Below are 21284 nucleotides of genomic sequence, written 5' to 3'. Positions count from 1 at the left end.
GAATTAGAAATGGGAAGAATAGACAATACACTTTCTATTCAAACAGGCACTTATCTTGGTCCAGGTTAGATATGATATGGACAACAATGGACTTAATTCCGAAAATTGAACAGGTGGAAATAGACACTAACTTATGGGCTGACCATAACCCAGTGATAGTAACTTGGAAAGGTCAAAAAAGGAAAGCTAGATGGACTTTGAATAATACAATTTTAAAAGAAAAAGAATTTGTACAGAAAATGCAAAGAGAGCTGGAGTTTTTCTTTAAGGAGAATAAAAAAGAAGATACAGCGATACAAAACCGTTGGGATACAATGAAGGCCTACGCTAGAGGTATAATAATAGATTATATAAAGAAAAGGAATGTGAAAAAAAGACAAACTTTTACAATATTAAAGAATGAATATAAGAGATTTGAAAAGGAACTCCAGAAAGATCCACATAAGAAAGATGTAAAAATGAAAATGGATATGTTAAAACATAAAATGGACTTACTGGAGAAGGAAGAGCTAGCCCCAAAAATAAGAAGTGTTAAACAGAACTATTTTGAAAATGCAAATAAACCAGGAAGGTGGCTAGCATATAAATTGAAAAAAGAAAGGGATTCAAAAAAAATAATGCAACTGATTGATGACCAAGGACAAAGTAAATGGGAAAAATAATACAAGAATACTATAGGCAACTTTATAAAAGAGAGCAGGTTGAAGAGGGGAAAGTTAAAAAATACTTACAGAACGCAAAACTACCTGTGATCCCTAAGAACATTGAAGAAATGCTAAACGGGCATATAACAATGATGGAACTAACAGAAGCAATTAAGAAACAAAAAAATGGAAAGACACCAGGACCAGATGGATTGCCTGTTGAATATTATAAGACATTACAAGAATCCTTATGCCTCCCACTTTTGGATGTCATGAATGAAGTAATGACAAATAAAACAATACCCCACTCATGGACTGAGGCTTATATTACACTGATTCATAAAGAAGACACAGACTCAGAGCAAGTTAAAAACTATAGGCCTATATCCCTGCTGAATTCGGATTATAAAATCTTTGCCTCAATACTGGCAGAAAGACTTAAGAGATACTTGAATAACTTTATTCATTCAGATCAAAATGGATTTCTTCCAAAAAGACAAATTAGAGATAATATAAGAATAATTTTGAATACTCTAGAATATTATGAAGCGCACCCTGAAAAACAAATGGCTTTGGTATTTTTAGATGCACAAAAAGCATTTGATAATGTGAACTGGCGATTTATGATGTTACAAATGGAAGAGATGGGCTTTGGAAGGAAATTTATTCAGGCAATTGAAGCTATATGTACAAAACAGACAGCAAAGGTAGTGATTAATGGAGAATTGACTGATGCTATTGAAATAGAAAAAGGTACTCAACAAGGATGTCCCTTATCCCCATTGTTATTTATATTGACATTGGAAGTGTTGAATAGAAAGGTTAGAGAAGAAAAAGAGATAAAGGGAATGAAAATTAGAAAGGAAGAATATAAATTACAAGCCTTTGCTGATGACCTGGTTTTTATTATTGAAGAACCACTAATATCAATAAATAAATTGATAGAAGAAATAGGTGAATTCGGGGAGGTTGCTGGTTTGAAAATTAATAAAGAAAAGACGAAGATAATGACTAAAAATATGTTAAAAAAACAAAAAGAAGAATTGAGGGAGATCTCCAAGATGCAGGTCACAAATAAGGTAAAATACTTGGGGATTCAATTAACAGCAAAATGTAGTTCTCTTAAAGAAAATAATTATAATAAGCTTAAGCAACAGATAGGACAGGATTTGGGGAAATGGGGAAACTTGCAGTTATCTTTGATTGGTAGAATTGCAACTATTAAGATGAATATTTTACCTAGAATTTTGTATCTTTTTCAGACAATTCCTATAAAGCTGGGTAAGGAATTTTTTACAGATTTAAATAAAATGGTTTTGAAATATGTTTGGCAGGGAAAGAAGGCAAGGATAAAACTTAAACTGTTACAAGATGCAAAGATGAGGGGTGGTTTTGGATTACCGGATTTTGAATTATACTATCAAGCGGTTTGTTTAATGTGGATTAAAGAATGGGTGATATTGAAAATTACTAGATTATTAAATTTGGAGGGACATGATTTGTTGATGGGATGGCATGCTTTCTTATGGTATAAAGGAACTAAAATTCAGGGGTATTTTAGAAGGCACCAGATACGTGAAGCTTTGTTTTTGACATGGGAGAAGATCAAAAAATACCATTATCTGAAGATTCCAGTCTGGGTATCTACAATTGAAGCTTTTTCTTATCCAGTGGTATTTGAAGGGGAACAAATTGTTAGATATCATGAATTATTGGATGAAAAGGGTGAACTTAAATTGAAACAAAACTTAGAAGATCAGGGAATTAAGATAGATTGGTTTTCATACATGCAAATACTTTCCAGATATCGAGAAGACTTTAAACAAGAAGGTATTTATAGTGTTTCGACTGGTTTAGACAAGATATTAATGGGTTCAGATGACCATATAATTAAAAAGCTATATGGATATTTACTTGAAGCAAAACTGGAAGAAGAACAAGTTAAAGAATCAATGATAGCATGGGGAAAAAATTTTGGTTATAGTATTGATTTAGAGAAATGGCAAAAATTTGTGGTCACATAATTATAAAATGACAATGTCAACATCATATAAAGAGAATTTGTATAAGATGTTTTACAGGTGGCATCTACCCCCAATGAGAATAGCCAGGATGTTTAAGAATAAATCGGAGAAATGTTGGAAGTGTCATCAAACTCCAGGATCGTATTACCATATGTGGTGGACATGCGTGGAAGCAAGGAGATTTTGGACTAAAATACATACGTGGTTAGAAAAAATGACAAAGAGACATATTGACTTTAAACCAGAAATATTTTTATTAGGAATTTTACCAGAGACATTTAATAAAGAATTACAATACTTAATTGTGAACATTTTAACAGCGGCCAGAATTGTATTTGCCAAAAACTGGAAAGGAGAGAAGATAATTACCGATGAAGAAATTATTATGAAAATGTTGGACTGTGCTCAAATGAGTAGATTGACATTTGAAATAAGAGAACAGGAAGATAAACAATACTATTTGATATGGGAGATATTTTATCAATGGTTTGATAAAAAAGTATGGAGATGAGATAGCATATATGAAATGTTTAAATATGTATTTTTAGTTTAAGTAAAGAATAATTGTTATATGAGGAGATTTGGAGAATTGTAAGCACGAAATGATTTTAACCGATTGAGATGCTGTCTATAATTGTTTGTAAGGATGATATTTTTATGTTATTGTTGTTGTGTTTTTTATTATTATTATTATTTTTTATTTTTAATCTAAAATAAAACTTTTTTTCAAAAAAAAAAAAAAAAAAGAAAATTTATGGAGCCAACTAAAGAAACTTGTTAGTCGGAGGCAACCCAGCAATAAAACCTAGTTAATAGAAGCAATCATTCAATCTTGGTTTCACATTATAACAGCTGCAGAACTAAAAGACTTGGTTCACTCCATGGGAAGACGTTGTAAGGCCGTAATTCATGCTAAAGGTTACCCAACTAAGTATTAACTGACATGGTGATAGTTTTTGTATATCTCGTTTTTTCTATGTGTTTCACTTTTCTTCTTTATACTGTAACTGCTATTCTAATAGCAAATCCTTCATAAAAGTTATTGCATTACATTCTTGATTAAATTATCTTTCCATTGATATATAACTTTATGGTACTACTCAAAAAGAAAGTGGTCTTATTAGCTAGTTTTAGAAAATACACTTTCCAAAAAAGGTTTCCACAATTTTGGCCACTACTGTAACAGCTAATTTGGTTTTTATTTATGTGCCTACATATGAGCTGTGTTTTTAATGAAAATCTCAAATGTCAGCAAAGTGGTGAAGCTGCTTTACTATTTCTGTATATACAGGTGAAACTTGAAAAATTAGAATATTGTGCAAAAGTTCACTTATTTCAGTAATGCAACTTAAAAGGTGAAACTAATATATGAGATAGACTCATTGTCACGAGTGTTTTCAGGATTGCTGTGACTACTTGATCAGTCACAAACAGTATGGTTTCAATCAAGCCATCTCCTGTTTGCAATTACCTGCAAGCCTTCCCCGCCCTAGATAATTGCAGGTTAACTCCCCATATAAGCAAGGACCTTTTCTCTTGCTACTCGGGCCTAAATGTGTGTTTGCTCATGAGCTGGTTCACGGTCCAGGGTACCCCTCAACCCCACTTCATAACAGTTGGTAGCAGAGGATGGTTTAACGAATCTACACTCATGTGGTAATGCGCTAGACTGAATGTCTGCAGTTGAATAGATGTTGACTAGGGCAGCAGCAGCAAAAAGCATGAAGTCACAAAGTGGACTGTCTGGGGCTCAGGCCAAAAATGCTTTGGCTGAAAAACCCTAAACCTTAATTGATTTAGAGTGTAGTGGAGCTGTAGGTTTTGAAGCAGAAGCTTTAACTTCTGAAGTGCCTAAGGCAGTGAGTAAACCATCATCACCAAAAGAAGTAGAGACTGGAAGAACGCCACTTCAGGTCTCAAAAACAAAATTAGAGGTGGATGATGAATTTAGGAAGGCAATCCTTCAATTTTTAGGATTGCCCATAACAAGTCAGAATCCGATTGCTGACTTTAGCGAATCATTAAAGAATCCAAGGTCTTTCAAGTCTTTGGGTCCAAGTTTTTCAAGATATTTCAAGAGAGGAAAGATCGTGGAGATATTTTTTGAAGCCAATTACTAAAATATTAAGAGATAGAGGTATTAAGTACAATTGGAGACCACCACAGCGAATGAAATTTTTCTATAAAAATAGAATGCATATATTTACAATAGAAATGGATGCGGTTCAATACCTCCATGAGCTTGGCTTTTTGGAAAAAGAGGAAGAACAAAATGAACTAAGATCACAATTACTCAAAATGGGTGGAATTGAAGTATATACATCAACACCAGAGGAAGAAGGAGGGGCGGTCGGAGGTTTAGGTCCAAAACCAAAGAGGAAAAGAAAACCAATGAAAGATATTTCTCCATCCTTGGAGGAGGTACAGAAGAAAAGTCGAGATGTTACTGGTGAAGGAGTGGAAAGGATGATTACATTGGATTCTGAACATAAAAGGGAAGATGAGCCCGAGTGCGGGGATGAAGAACTTGTAGTTGTTTAATTGAAACCAGAATTATGCCAATGAAGAGACGACCCGGCTGATGGACGGGGTTCCCTCTCCCCCACTCTTGGAAACGAGGCGTGTCTTAATGAAGATGGTGGGAGATGAAGATTTTATGTGGTTGTGTGTTATGTTAGTTTTTGTTTTATGTTGTTTGCATGTTTTACATTATTATTATTTTTTTATTATTTTTTTATGTTATGTGTTGTCTATATATATTTGTTTGGGTTTTGGGTCACGGAAAGGAAAAAGAGGGAATAGTTAAAATTAAAAATATTAATGGGGGTAATTAAGGTAATGACTTGGAATGTTAAAGGTACTGGGAATCAGATTAAGAGAAGACGTTTAGAATTTAAGATCAAAAGAGATTCTCCTGACATACTTTTTTTGCAAGAAACTCATCAGAAATCTGAGAATATAAACAGGATGTATTTAAAAGGGATGCAGGTTTATGAAAAAGCTTTTGGGTCCTCCAAATCTAGAGGTGTTGCAACATTAATATCAAATAGAGTCCAATTTGAAAAAAACAAAGTAATAGCGGATATCAATGGACGATATTTGATAATAACAGGATGTATTAATGAGGAAAAAATAACATTAGTTAATCTATATGTATCAAATGTGAATCAAAAAATTTTTTTGAATAAGATTACTGATTTGCTGCAAATTGAAAGGGTAGGGAAGGTAATCATTGCTGGTGATTTTAATTTAATTAGAAACCAGATGGATAGTACCAATCCTACCCGCTATGGTGGAATAAGAAAAATGGGGATACTTGCTAATTGGATGTTGCAAAATGGTGTAGTAGATGTTTGGAGGGAGATTAAAGGTAATGAAAGAATTTATACTTTTTATTCAAAGGTATTTAATTCATATTCAAGAATTGACTATATTTTTGTATCTAAGAATCTGATGGATAACGTGGATAATATGGATGTTGGAATATTTAAAGACTCTGACCATGCAGAATTGTTACTAGAATTAGATATGTTTTTGGAGAAAAAAGAAAATTGTTGGAGATACGATGAAAAATTGTATAAAAACGAGGAAGATAAGAATCGTATTCTTAAGAAATGGGAAGAAAATTGGGATTGGAATGATAATGGGGAAGTCAATTATGGAACAGTTTGGGAGACAATGAAAGCAATTTTTAGAGGAGAAAGCATTAAATTATCAAGTAGAAAGTATAAGAATTATAAAGTAAAAATAGAGGAAAAGAAGAAATTGATAAAAGAACTGGAAAATAGATTTCTAGTGACTAAGGATAGGAAATTATGGGAGGAACTTAAAAAATTGAAAAATAAACAAATAGTGGAAGATACAGAAATAGTTAAAAAAAAATAAGCTATTTAAAAAGAGAATTTTTTGAATATGGTAATAAAAATTCAAAATTATTAGCAAGAATGGCGAAAGATAAAAAAGAAAAAAGAGAAATAGGTGTCCTAATAGATGAAAAAGGTAAGAGATGTTATAAAAAATTAGAGAAATGCGAAATTGTTAAAAATTGATAATTGTAAATTAAATTTTTTTTTAGAAAAATATGGTCAGAAGAAAATTGATAATAAATATAAAGAAAAAATGGAAAAGGATATTACCTCTGAGGAAATTAAAGATGTGATTCAGAAGCTAAAACTTGGAAAATCTCCAGGTGAGGATGGGTTACCAGCAGAATTTTATAAAGAGTTTAAAGAAACTTTGATCCCAAAACTACAGAAATTGTATAATAAGATATTACATGGAGGTGATATTCCCATGTCCTGGAATAGAACAATTATATCCTTAATCCCGAAACCAGGTAAACATTTAGAAAAGATTGAATCCTATCGGCCCATTTCCTTGATTAACCAAGATGCTAAGATATTTACTGCAATTGTTGCAAATAGATTGAATAATTTTGTAGATAAATATATAAACCACAATCAAGTAGGTTTTGTTAAAGGGCGTTATATGTGTGATTTAGTTAGAAGAGTATTAAATGTTATTGATATTGCTGAGAATAATGGTGATAAGATAGGTATTCTTGCCTTGGATATTTTTAAAGCCTTTGATTCTATACAATGGGATACTATAAAAGAAATGATTTCTGCATTAGGATTTGGTAATAAATTTATTCATATTATTTCTAAATTGTACCAGAGGGGTACGGCAAGAGTGAAGGTGAATGGTATATTTACACAAGATATAAATTTGGAAGCAGGGACGAGACAGGGTTATCCCCTGTCTCCGACCCTATTCTTGTTAGCAATGGAAATTTTAACAACTTTGATTGAAGAGGATTCAGAATTAATAGGTTATAAAGGTATTAAAGTTAATTTATATGCAGATGACACTCTTGTCATTTTAAATAATATTACAAATGATATAAAAAGAGTTCACAGAGCCTTGATAGTACAGTGGTCTATGCACCCTGTTATTAACACAGCTGCCTGCAATTTACTGCTGGTTCGAATCTCTCCAAGGCTCAAGGTTGACTCAGCCTTCCATCCTTTCTAAGGTAGGTGAAATGAGGACCCAGTTTGTGGGGGCAATAAGCTGACTTTGTATAAATATACAAAAGTATGAAGGCTATTGCTTAACGCATTGTAAGCCGCCCTGAGTCTCTGGAGAAGGGCGGCATATAAATCAAATTAAAAAAAAAATACATTTGGAAGAACTTGAAGATATGACTGGTTTGAAAGTAAATTGGGCAAAATCAGAATTATTAATGGAAATTGATAGGGAAAACAAATTAGAAAAATTACAAAATCAATTTGGAATTAGGATAAAGGATAATTTAAGATATTTAGGTATTATACTTTCACTTAAAATTAAAAATTTAAAGAAACTAAATTATGACATAGTAATAAAAGAAATTGAAGAGAAAATTGGGAAATATAAAAAACTAAAGTTATCTTGGTTTGGTAGAGTAGCTATATGTAAAGTGATGTTACTTCCTAAATTTAACTTTTTATTCGAGATGCTTCCAATTTTTTTAACTGAGAAGGACATTGAAGTATATCAAAAAAAATTAGATAAATTTTGTAACGGGGATAAAAAATCAAGATTGATTAAGAAAATGTGGTATCAGAACCAAAAACAAGGTGGTTTAGGAATTCCAAAATTATTAAACTATTATAGAGCATTTAATATAAGAACAGTAGTAAAAATTTTAAAAGGAGATGTTGAACTTTGGGGTAGTTTGGAAATGAAGGAAATAAAGAAGTTTGGTTACAAATGGTTTTTGGAAAATTTTAAAGGTAAGGTTAAAATTTGTAATTATTGGTTAAATAGTTTGACTAAAAATTGGGACAGAGTAGTAAAAAAATTAATACCAGACCTATTGTATTTAGGTTAACTGAAAGAGAATTGCCCAATGAAATTAAATAGTAACAGAGAGAGGATTATAATAGAAGAGAAAGTGGAAACAATTAGTGAATGGTTGAAATTTACAGAAAATGAAATGAGGAAAGAGGAAATTTATAGAAAATTAAACATTAATTGGTTCGAAAGAATTCAAATGAATAAATGGAATAGGAAATGTAAAGAAAGGAATGATGAGAGTAGAAAGGAAACGGAATTTGAAAATTTGACATCTCGAATAATAAAAGATGAAATTGGGCCAAAGGGATTAGTTAGCAAAATTTATAAAATTATTAACTTTGATAATAATTCACAAATGGTAATGAAAGAGAATTGGGTAAAAGAACTGGGTATTGAAATTTCTAATCAAAATTGGAATATGAACTGGGTTAGCAGAATAATGAGGACATTATCAATAAGGATTAAAGAACATAATTATAAAGTTATTTGGAAGTGGTATCTGACCCCAATAAGACTTTTTCAAATGGATAATAAAGTGGATAAAATGTGTTGGAGATGTAAAGTGGAACTCGGGACATATGCTCATATGTGGTGTAAATGTAATGGGGTTGAACTTTTTTGGTCTAGGATAGAAAATGAAATATTTGAAATGATTAAGAAGAGGGTCAAATTGAAATCGGAAACCATATTATTATTAATACTGAATGAAACAACATTAACAACTGGAGAAAGAGAATTGGTGAGGATTTTGGTTATAATGGGGAGAATTATAATTGCTAGATATTGGAAATTAAATGTTGACTTAAAATTAGAAGAATGGTATAATGAAACATGGAAATTTGCATTAAATGATAAATTGACTTGTGATATTAAAATTAGAAGTGGTATATACAAAGAGAATGTTTTTTGGAATACTTGGCAACCATTTGTGGACTTTGCACTTGGGAGATTGGATGAATCGGCGCCAGTACCTTATCAAAGAGATTTCTGGAAGAATTGAAGACTTTAATTTCCTAAAACTTCCTTTCCATTTGTATAGCACGTTGGGGGGAAATTTTTTTTTCTTTCTTTACTATTGATTTTTGTATTGTTTTTTTTTCTTTCTGTTATTCTTTAACAATAAAAATATAATAAAAAAAAATAAATAAAAAAAAATAAAGACATAGTGCTTTTTAAATGTTTTAAAGTAAATTATATTTTTACACAAGACGCCTCTGTCAGATTTATTTCAGTCCTAGTGTGTTTGCTCATGAGCTGGTTCACGGTCCGGGGTACCCCTCAACCCCACTTCATAACAGTTGGTAGCAGAGGATGGTTTAACGAACCTACACTCGTGTGGTAATGCGCTAGACTGAAATGTCTGCAGTTGAATAGATGTTGACTAGGGCAGCAGCAGCAAAAAGCATGAAATCACAAAGTGGACTGTCTGGGGCTCAGGCCAAAAATGCTTTGGCTGAAAACCCCCAAACCTTAATTGATTTAGAATGTAGTGGAGCTGTAGGTTTTGAAGCAGAAGCTTTAACTTCTGAAGTGCCTAAGGCAGTGAGTAAACCATCATCACCAAAAGAAGTAGAGACTGGAAGAACGCCACTTCAGGTCTCGAAAACAAAATTAGAGGTGGATGATGAATTTAGGAAGGCAATCCTTCAATTTTTAGGATTGCCCATAACAAGTCAGAATCCGATTGCCGACTTTAGCGAATCATTAAAGAATCCAGTCGTAACGACAGCTAAAGGAAAGAAGATCGAAGACTTAGAAAACACCGGATCGGTAAGAGACTTTCAATCCCTTCCTAAAACCCCTATTTCAGATGATAAGTGGAGAATGGGGGATAATAGACTGCCTGATTCAAATGTTCCTGCTTCTTTGTTAAACCAACATGGCCAAGTTGATACTGCGCCACCTGCTGTCGAAGCCATTATAGATCAGGCCATAAAAACTTTAGCTCCCTTGATGACGTCAATGACTTCTGCTAAAAACTTAAGAGACTCTTATGTTGAGTGTAAGATTGCAAATGTGATAGAAACCTTAGCAACCATTTTGGACGATGGTTTGCAGGCGCCATCGGCTCAACGAATAATAGCTGCACGTACCAAAGTACCCCTGATGTCTGCGACTAACTCAGCGCATGCCACGAGTGGGACATATCCATCCGTGACTACATCGACATCCAGGGTGGTTCCAGAGGCTGCCTCAACTGAAGATAGGAATTTAGGAGCGCATCCGAAAATTCCTAGAAATGTGCACCAGAGAGGACCCTCGAACTCTTGTAGTCAAACCAGGACAAGCTTTGCATCCGCACAATGTGAGGTTTTAATCCCTCCCATTGGGGAGGAATGACCGTCAGAATGCCAGATGGAAGACACTGTGTTGTGTGCTTCCATTCCAATGCCTTATTGCCCGTTCCAGGACGGACCACACCCTGAACATCAATTAATGTCTGTTTCCATGTTTAATAATGTACAGGTTCTTCCTCCTAATTTTAAAAGTTTAAGTGTGAGTGGAGGAAATTTTAAGGAATGGGTTAAGAGTATTCAAGTAATGTTAATGAAAGAGAACGTTTTATCATTGTTGTTAAAACCCCCACCTAGACCATGGTCTTTGGAAGTTGACCTTTTACATCATAAGGCCTTTTGTATCTTATTGATGTCCATTAACCCTGCACTATATCCCAGTATACCTGGTAACCTGACTGTAACAGAAGTCTGGGTAAAACTGCATAAGTTATTTTATTCTAAAAGCTCCCATGCTACAAACAGAGTTTATAGGGAGTTCTATTCCGCGAGGTTGAAGGTGGGAGTAGATATTAATGAACACTTATGTGAGTTAAACAGGTTAAGGCAGGAATTGATGTTGAGGGGGGAAACAGTGTCTGAACAAACCCTCATTACTGTTATACTCAATTCCCTTGATTCTAGCTGGGATAATTTTATATCGCGACTGGATAATGTTGATTGTAATAACTTATCTTTAGAAATGTTATCTGGCAAATTAATAGCAGAAGATAACTTGCGAAAATGCAGAGCGGCTTTCCACAAAAAGGAAAAACCTTTAAGAAGGCCCGATAGTTCAGATAGAGCATATACTATCGGAGAATGCTTCAATTGTGGTTCAAGAGAACATTATAGAAGGGATTGCCCACAAAACGTGAATGCTAGGGCAAGTTTAAAGACACCTTCTGATAGTAAATGTAAAAGGAGGTCATTTCCCCCAGGCAGAAAGCCAAGTGGAAACAAAGGGAACAATCTTAGGTTTAATGATGATTCTGTAGGCATAGTGGAAACTACTGAGTCAGAGCTTACGAAGGAACAGCGAGAGCAACTATGGTTAATGGATAGTGGGGCCAGTAACCATGTTGTCAGTGACCGAAGGTTGTTTGTTAATATGAGAAGGCATCAATCCATGGTCAAAGTTGCAAACGGTAAAAAGGTGAATGTTGTTGGCATTGGAGATGTTTATATCCCTGGGATAGGAGAGATTAATGGAGCATTGTATGTACCTGAGATAGATCATAATTTGCTAAGATTAATGAGGATATGTGAGAACCCCAGAATGGAGATTCTGTTCTCAGGAGGAACAGCTGTGATCAAAAATAACGAATGTGTGATTGGGGAGGTTTTGAAGATAGGTGGTTTGCCTTATTATTCCCCCAATACGAATGCTGAGACATTTAGTGCTAGCAATTATACTATCTCATCTGGTAGTAACAATGAATCACAGTTAGAACTAGATGATGAGGATCAAGACTTTCAACAGAGGAAGCCTTGCAATGATGAATGTAAAGTTAATAAAAAGTTTACAAGTTTTAATTTAGAGTCAGATAATAGGGAACCTGAAAATGCTAATGCAATTTCTATAGGTGAGCCGTTGCACAATGAATGTGCTCACTTGATGAATCGCAGGTTAGGTCATGTGAGTTTTCCTATAGTGAAAAAGGTAACCGAACACTCAAGGGGAACCAAGATCAATGATTGTAACACATTTCTAGATTGTTCAATTTGTAGGAGTGCAAAGTTGAAAGTGAAATCTGCGCCCAAGAGGTCTCAGAGGTACTCCGAACACCCGTTTCAGCTCGTCCATATGGATTTGGTGGGTCGATTCGCACCTTCCATTGGTAAGAGACGGTACTTCCTTACCATAGTTGACGACCATAGCAGATTTGGGTTCGTTTTCCCCTTGATGTCCAAAAACGAAACGTTGACTAAGTTTAAAGAATTTTGTAACTTAGTCGAGAACCAGCATAAGGTCAGGGTTAAGAAGATCTTAACTGACAGAGGAACTGAATTTAATTCGAGTCAGTTCTCTAGCTGGTTGAGGAGTAAGGGCATAGTCCACTTACGCACCACGCGTTACTCTGCGTTTCAAAAGGGCGTCATAGAATGACGCAACGGCGTATTACAAATGATGATGTGGTGCACCCTAGAGGATGCTGAATTAAACTTCGCATACTGGGTGGAAGCAGTTAGATACCCGAATTACACCTTGAACCGAGTGTGGTCTAGCATGGTGCAGAAGACCCCATACAAGGTGCTATATGGCCATAAGCCCAGCTTGGCACACCTCCACGTTTTCGGGGTGATGGCCGATGTTCATGTCCCAAAGGAGCTCAGGAGGAAAGGAGACCGAATCTCAGTTAAGCTGAGATTCATTGATTACGAGCAGGGCTCCAAGGCATTTAGGTTTGCCTACCCTAATGGGAAACTGGTTACATCAAGGTCTGCTACCTTTCATGAAGGGGCCAATTGGAGTAAGATCCATGCCAATGAGATTATTACTCAGAACCCTTCCTGTAGTTGTTGTAAACAAACGGAGGATGTATCAGAGAACCTACCTGATGATAGGGATACATCTGGTTCTGGGAAGCGTGCATCCCAGGTACCCTTGAAAGGGATATTAAAGCGTAAGATGGGGGTGGCCGGGAAGGATAGGCACCCAGCTTTTGAGACGCATAGCAAGGGTCAGGAGGAAGATGACTCATCAGATGACTCTGATGTGAGTGACACGCCTAGAGACAGACCAGTTAGAACTACCAGAGGCAATAAACCTAGGAGGTATGACGATTTTGTTACCTCAGTCAACCAGGTTTCGGCCACACCTCAGAAATATGAGGATGTGCTGGCCTTACCTAACTATGAACGACAGAAGTGGCTTGCCGCTATGGATACAGAATCAGACAGCTTGAAAAGGCTAGACGTATTCATGCCAACAAGATTGCCCAAGGATAAGAGGGTGATCGGCACCAGGTGGCTTTTTAAGAAAAAGCCCATTGAAGATTGAGGTTTTGTCTATAAGGCGAGATTAGTAGCGCAGGGATTCTCGCAGAGATTCCCTGATGATTACGAGGACACCTTCTCGCCCACGGTGTGCCCTGAGAGCGTGAGAACAGCTCTCACTATTGCTACCATGCGAGGCGAATATGTACATCAGTTCGATATTCAGACCACGTATTTGCACGCCCAACTAGATAAAGAGCTGTATGTGAGGATTCCTCAGGGAGTAAGCCATTGGGAAGACGATGTTTGGTTGTTGAACAAGAGCCTATATGGCTTAAAACAATCTGGTAAGCGATGGTACGAATGTCTCACTAAAAGCCTGAGAGAGATGGGCTTCTCACCATCGTCGGCTGATGAGTGTGTTTTTGTCAAGGAAGATCAGGGCATTAGGGAAACGGTACTGTTGTACGTTGATGACATCTTATATATTTGCAAATCAGAGAACAGGTATAAGAAGTTCTCTGAGGACCTAAGCAAAAGTTTCGCTTTAAAACCATTAGGTCACATTAATAAATTTCTAGGGGTGCGATTCGTAAAAACCGAGAAGGGGTTTCGGCTCTCTCAGGAAGATAAGATTCTGGAATTGCTTAAAAAATGTAGCATGGTAGAGGCGAAATCATGTGATACCCCTATGGCAACAGACTTCCTTAAGAATATGTACACTGAGAGCACGGAGTTTGAGGATAAGACCCTTTACAAGTCCGTGATTGGGTCACTGTTGTACATTGCAAATTGGACTAGACTGGATATCAGTCTAAGTGTAAATGTGTTATCTAGACATTCGGAACATCCCACACAGTACCATTGGAGTGGAATCAAACGACTCCTGAGATACTTAAAGGGTACTGTGAACTATTCATTGTTGTTGGAACCAGAAACAACTAGAGAACTAAGATTGAGTTGTTTTTTGGATGCCGATTGGGCAGGGGATGCTAGATCTAGAAAAAGTACCTCGAGGTACATCGTATACCTGAATGGTAGCCCCGTGTATTGGTACTCTGGGAAGCAGAAGCTAATTGCAACTTCCACAGCGGAAGCTGAGTATGTGAGTTTGTCCAAAGCTTCCAATAACCTAGTTTGGTTTGACGATCTTTTGGTAAACTTATGGAGGCACCCCATGCATCCTATAGATATCTATGAGGACAACATGGCTGCCATTAACATATCGGAAGCCGATGCTGTAGGCCAGAGATTGCGCCATATTGATATCAAAAACAAACATGTGAGGCAATTGGTGAAAACAGGTTTCATTAAAACTGTATATTGTGAAACTAAGGAACAGGTAGCGGATGTGTTTACCAAACCGCTGCCCCGTGACGAACACCACTATCTCCTGGGTAAAATATCGATGGCTATGTGAATGTACTTACCATTGATGTGTACATGTACCCAATGATGAATGTATGTTTTGTTAACAAATCAAATAGCCGCAGAGAAGGGGATTGTCACGAGTGTTTTCAGGATTGCTGTGGCTACTTGATCAGTCACAAACAGTATGGTTTCAATCAAGCCATCTCCTGTTTGCAATTACCTGCAAGCCTTCCCCACCCTAGTTAATTGCAGGTTAACTCCCCATATAAGCAAGGACCTTTTTGCTTGCTACTCGGGCCTAACGCTGTTTAGGCCTAGATGCAGAGCTCCTGCTGGAAGCTGGATGCAGAGCTCAGTGCAACGTTACAGAAGTGAGGAGAACACAGATAAGGACTCCAGACGCTGTTACAGAGATACTCCTACGGATGCTTGCCTTTTGCTGTTTTGAAGCACGCAAGCCATCATCAGAACTGCTGCTGCTGGACATTCTTCCTCCCACAAGCTTCAAGCTACGTTTGCTGATTGAAATTGTTTTTTCTTCAGGTGACTTTTTTAGCTGTGAAGTTTATGCTGCTGCCCTTCTACTACCTCGATGATGTATAGACACCGAAGCTGCTTATTGTCATGTTAACCTTTTTCTCTTGTGAACTGTTTTGGTATTGTGGAGAGGAATCTAGGGAGATAGCCTGACTTCACATAACCAAGATAAGACTTTGTTACTAATGTGCTTTTTTAAAGACATAGTGCTTTTTAAATGTTTTAAAGTAAATTATATTTTTACACAAGACGCCTCTATCAGATTTATTTCAGTCCTAGTGTGTTTGCTCATGAGCTGGTTCACGGTCCGGGGTACCCCTCAACCCCACTTCATAACACTCATTACATGCAAAGCGAGATAGTTCAAGCCTTGATTTGTCATACTTTTGATGATTATGGCTTACAGGTCATGAAAACCCCACATTCACAATCTCAGAAAATTAGAATATTGTGAAAAGGTTCAATATTCTAGGCTCAAAGTATCCCACTCTAATCAGCTAATTAAGCCATAACACCTGCAAAGGGTTCCTGAGCCTTTAAATGGTCTTTCAGTCTGGTTCAGTAGGAATCACAATCATGGGAAAGACTGCTGACCTGACAGTTGTGCAGAAAACCATCACTGACACCCTCCATAAGGAGGGAAAGCTTCAAAAGGTAATTGCAAAAGAAGTTGGATGTTCCCAAAGTGCTGTATCAAAGCACATTAATAGAAAGTTATGTGGAAGGGAAAAGTGTGGAAGAAAAAGGTGCACAAGCAGCAGGGATGACCGCAGCCTGGAGAGGATTGTCAGGAAAAGGCCATTCAAAAGTGTTGGGGACTTTCACAAGGAGTGGACTGAGGCTGGAGTCAGTGCATCAAGAGCCACCACACACAAAAAAACTAAGATGATAGTTAAAAATATGACACAAGATCAAAAACACGAACTTGAAAGGAGGGCAGGTTTTGAGATTGTACCTAAGGTAAAATATCTAGGAGTTCAGGTTGCAGAATCAAATATGAAATTGTTTCAAAATAATTATGATGTGTTGTGGCGAGATATACAGAAAGATATGGAGACTTGGAAAAAACTGCATCTGTCTTTACTTGGAAGAATAGCAGCAGTTAAGATGAATATTTTGCCAAGATTTCTTTTTTTGTTTCAAATGATTCCGGTGCTTAAAAGTGATAAACAACTGAAAGAATGGCAAAGTGGAGTGAATAAGTTTGTCTGGAACGAGAAAAAACCGAGAGTGAAATTGAAAATTATGCAAGATGTTCCAGAAAGGGGAGGTCTTAAACTTCCAAACCTACAGTTATATTATGAAGCAGCAGCTTTGACTCAAGCAAGTGATTGGTTTGGAAGGAAAAAGTCTGGAATATTGAATATAGAAAGTTTTGATCTTGAATTTGGATGGCATGCTTACTTATTTTATGAAAACAAAGTGGATAAAGTATTTAAAAGCCATATACTTAGAGATTCTTTGATGAGAGTTTGGAAGAAGCACCGACTCAAATGGGATTACAAAATACCGCTATGGCTGGATCTTGGTCATATCATGTGGAATACAAATATAATGTCACTCGGGGGGTTTTTATATAAAGAGGTTCTTTTTACAGATGCGGGCAGATGGCAACTGAAGACATTAGAGACACTGTTGGATGAAGGGATTAATTTAACTTGGTTACAGTATAATCAACTTCAATTGAGATGGAAAGAGGACCAAAATATTGGTATTATGTTGCATGAGGAAGAATTGGTTAGACATATAAAAGAGAAAGGTCCAATGCATATTAAAAGGCTTTACAATGTTTTGTTAGAAAGGGATTCAGAAACTGAATTGGTTAAAGATTGTATGATTAAGTGGGCACAAAATTTTGCAGAACCAGTGATGTTGGAAATATGGGAAAAAATTTGGGTTCAGAATGTTAAATTCACACAGTCGCAGAATTTGAGGGAAAATTTTTATAAAATGTTTTACAGATGGCATTTAGATCCCAAGAAACTGTCGTGTATGTACTCTAATGTTCAGCCAAAATGTTGGAGATGTGATTGTTTAGATGCTACATATCATCATGTTTGGTGGACCTGTAAGAAAGTTAAGGCTTTTTGGATAAAAATTTGGTGGGTCATGCAGAATGTTTTGAAGAAAAAAATTCAATTTTCTCCACAATTGTTTTTATTGGGGATAGTTAAGGGTTTTACATTGGATGAAACAAAGTTGATATTGTATATGATAACAGCAGCGAGATTATTGATAGGTAAATACTGGAAAAATGAAGCTTTGCCCACTATCGAGGAATGGACTTTGAAGATGGCCAGCTTTGCAGAGATGGCGAAGATTTCAGCATATCTAAAAGATCGCTCACAAGAGACTTATGAATGGGAATTGAAAAAGTGGATAGATTATGTGCAGAATAAATATCAAACTAGGAAGTATCAAATAGCTTTTTACTGAAAGTATTATATAAAAATAGAAATATTTGAATTTTGTGAAGATGAAAAATTATATGGGGGTTGGAGGGGTTCAGGTTTTATAAAAAGGGGATTTTGATGGGATTATATTCTGTGGAAGTCAGGGGGGAGGGGGGGTTAGGTTGGGGGGTTTGGGGTGGGTTTGGGGGGGGAAATGGGGTGGAAATGTAATTGTAAAACTTTTGCAATAAAAAAAAAAAGAGCCATCACACACAGACGGATCCTGGACATGGGCTTCAAATGTCGTATTCCTCTTGTCAAGCCGCTCCTGAACAACAAACAACGTCAGAAGCGTCTTACCTGGGCTAAAGACAAAAAGAACTGGTCTGTTGCTCATTGGTCCAAAGTCCTCTTTTCTGATGAGAGCAACTTTTGCATCTCATTTGGAAACCAAGGACCCAGAGTCTGGAGGAAGAATGGAGAGGCACACACTGCAAGATGCTTGAAGTCCAGTGTGAAGTTTCCACAGTTTGTGTTGATTTGGGGAGCCATGTCATCTGCTGGTGTTGGTCCACTGTGGTTCATTAAGTCCAGGGTCAACACAGCCATCTACCAGGAGATTTTGGAGCACTTCATGCTTCCTTCCACAGACGAGCTTTATGGGGATGCTGACTTCATTTTCCAGCAGGACTTGGCACCTGCCCACACTGCCAAAAGTACCAAAACCTGGTTCAATGACCATGGGATTACTGTGCTTGATTGGCCAGCAAACTCACCTGACCTGAACCCCATAGAGAATATATGGGGCATTGCCAAGATAAAGATGAGAGACATGAGACTGAACAATGCAGAAGAGTTGAAGGCCGCTATTGAAGCATCCTGGTCTTCCATAACACCTCAGCAGTGCCACAGGCTGATAGCATCCATGCCATGCCTCATTGAGGCAGTAATTGATGCAAAAGGGGCCCAAACCAAGTACTGAGTACATATGCATGCTTATACTTTTCAGAGGTCCGATATTGTTCTATGTACAATCCTTGTTTTATTGATTTCATGTAATATTCTAATTTTCTGAGATTGTGAATTTGGGGTTTTCATGAGCTGTAAGCCATAATCATCAAAATTATGATAAATCAAGGCTTGAACTATCTGGCTTTGCATGTAATGAGTCTATCTCATATATTAGTTTCACCTTTTAACTTGCATTACTGAAATAAATGAACTTTTGCACGATATTCTAATTTTTCGAGTTTCACCTGTATCTGCTAAATTTACAGGTAGCCCTCAATTTACGAGCCTGAACTATGGGCTCAACTGAGCCCAAAGTTTCTGTCGCTAAGCAAGACATTTGTTAAACGAGCTTTGTCCCAGTTTATGACCTTTCTTGATGCATTGTGAATCACTTCAGTTGATAAGTGAGTCACACGGTTGTTAAGTGAATCTGGCTTCCCCATTGATTTTGCTTGTCAGAAGGTCACAAAAGTTGGATCAGATGACCCCGGGACATTGCAACCGTCATAAATATGAGTCAGTTGCCAAGCATCTGAATTTTGATCAGGTGACCATGGGGATGCTGCAATGGTCATAAGTGTGAAAAATGGTCATACGTCACTTTTTTTCAGTGCCATTAGAACTTTGAAAGGTCAGTAAATGAACTGTTGTAGATCGAGGCTTGCCTGTATTTAGTTACTTGTTTGATTTATGGCTTGACTTTCTTCCAGAAGTTGAAAGCAGGGTTCAAAAACACACTCTACTTCTGTTTTTTCCATAACAACAACCTTGTGAGATCAGCTGGTTTGAGAGAATATGTGGGCAGAATCAATCAAGGAACTCCCAAGACTGAAGCTGGACTTGAATTGGTGCATCAGAAACCTATCACAACTCCATGCTAACTCTAAATTTTGGAATTCTGAAAGTCTAGGATTTGAAATTGCTTAAGATTCTTTCCGAAAAGGACAACTTGTGTCTGTCCCAATATTGGCGAAGTACAATACCCAGCAGCCTCAGCAATCAAGTATATGGCACTGTAGTTAGGTGACATCTTTTTTATGTTGGAGGTCTTTGAGGACCGTGAGGGGCGTGGCAATGATGGAAGATGTCCACAGAGTGGGTGGGGCCACACGTTCAGCCCTCCACCACAACTTTAGAGTTTGAGGATGTCACGAGTGTTTCCAGGATTGCTGTGGCTATCTGCCTACTCACAAACAGTATGGTTTTAATCAAGCCATCTGCTGTTGGCAATTACCTGCAAGCCTTCCCCGCCCTAGTTAATTGCAGGTTAACTCCCTATATAAGCAAGGACCTTTTGCTTGCTACTTGGGCCTAGTCTTCTAGGCCTAAATGCACAGCTCCTGCAGGAAGCTTCGTGCAACACCGCAGATGGGAGAAGAATGCAGATAAGGACTCCAGACGCCGCTACAGAGAGACTCCCACGGATGCTTGCCTTTTGCTGTTTTGTAGCACGCAAGCTATCATCGGGACTGCTGTTGCTGGATCTTCTTACTCCCACAAGCTTCAAGCAATGTTTGCTGTTTGAACTGATTTTATTTCAGGTGACTTTCAGCTGTGAAGCTCGTGCTGCTCCCACCATGATGGCCTTGATGATGTATCAACGCCGAAGCTGCTTACCTTCATGCTAGCTTTATTCTTTTGTGAACTGTTTCGGTATTGTGGAGAGGGATCTAGGAAGATAGCCTTGCTTCACATACCCAGATAAGACTTTGTTTTTAATGTGTTTTCTTAAAGACATAGTGCTTTTTAAATGTTTTAAAGTAAATTATATTTTTACACAAGACGCTTCTGTCAGAATCATTTCAGTCTCAGTGTGTTTACTCATGAGCTGGTTCACGGTCCGGGGTACCCCTCAACCCCATTTCGTCTCAGAGGAGAAACTCATGTCTGAAATGTAAAAGTCTAAATGACCAACAGAGGGCAGCAAAGTCATATCAAATTCCAACCTCTGCTGCCATCTTGGGATAGTCCATAGTTTTGCGGTGATTGTGGGAACTCATTGGAACTTGCCAATACAGGTAGTTCTTGACTTAACAAACATTTAATGACTGTTTAAAGTTATAATAGCATTGAAAAAAGTGACTTAAAGACTGTTCCTTGTACTGCAGCACCCCCATGGTCACGTGGTCAAAATTCAGGCACTTGGCAACCAGCCTGTATTTATCATGTTTGCAGAATCCTGGATCATCATTTGTGACCTACAGCTGATTTCGAACAGGCGAAGTCAATGAGGGAACTTGGATTCACTTA

The sequence above is a fragment of the Pituophis catenifer genome, unplaced genomic scaffold (assembly GCF_029215685.1).
Source record: "Pituophis catenifer annectens isolate HBS135680 unplaced genomic scaffold, rPitCat1.0.hap2 SCAF_5, whole genome shotgun sequence".
NCBI classification, from domain to species: Eukaryota; Metazoa; Chordata; class Lepidosauria; order Squamata; family Colubridae; genus Pituophis; species Pituophis catenifer.
The sequence above is the reverse complement of the archived record's forward strand: the minus strand, read 5'-3'. Positions refer to the sequence as shown.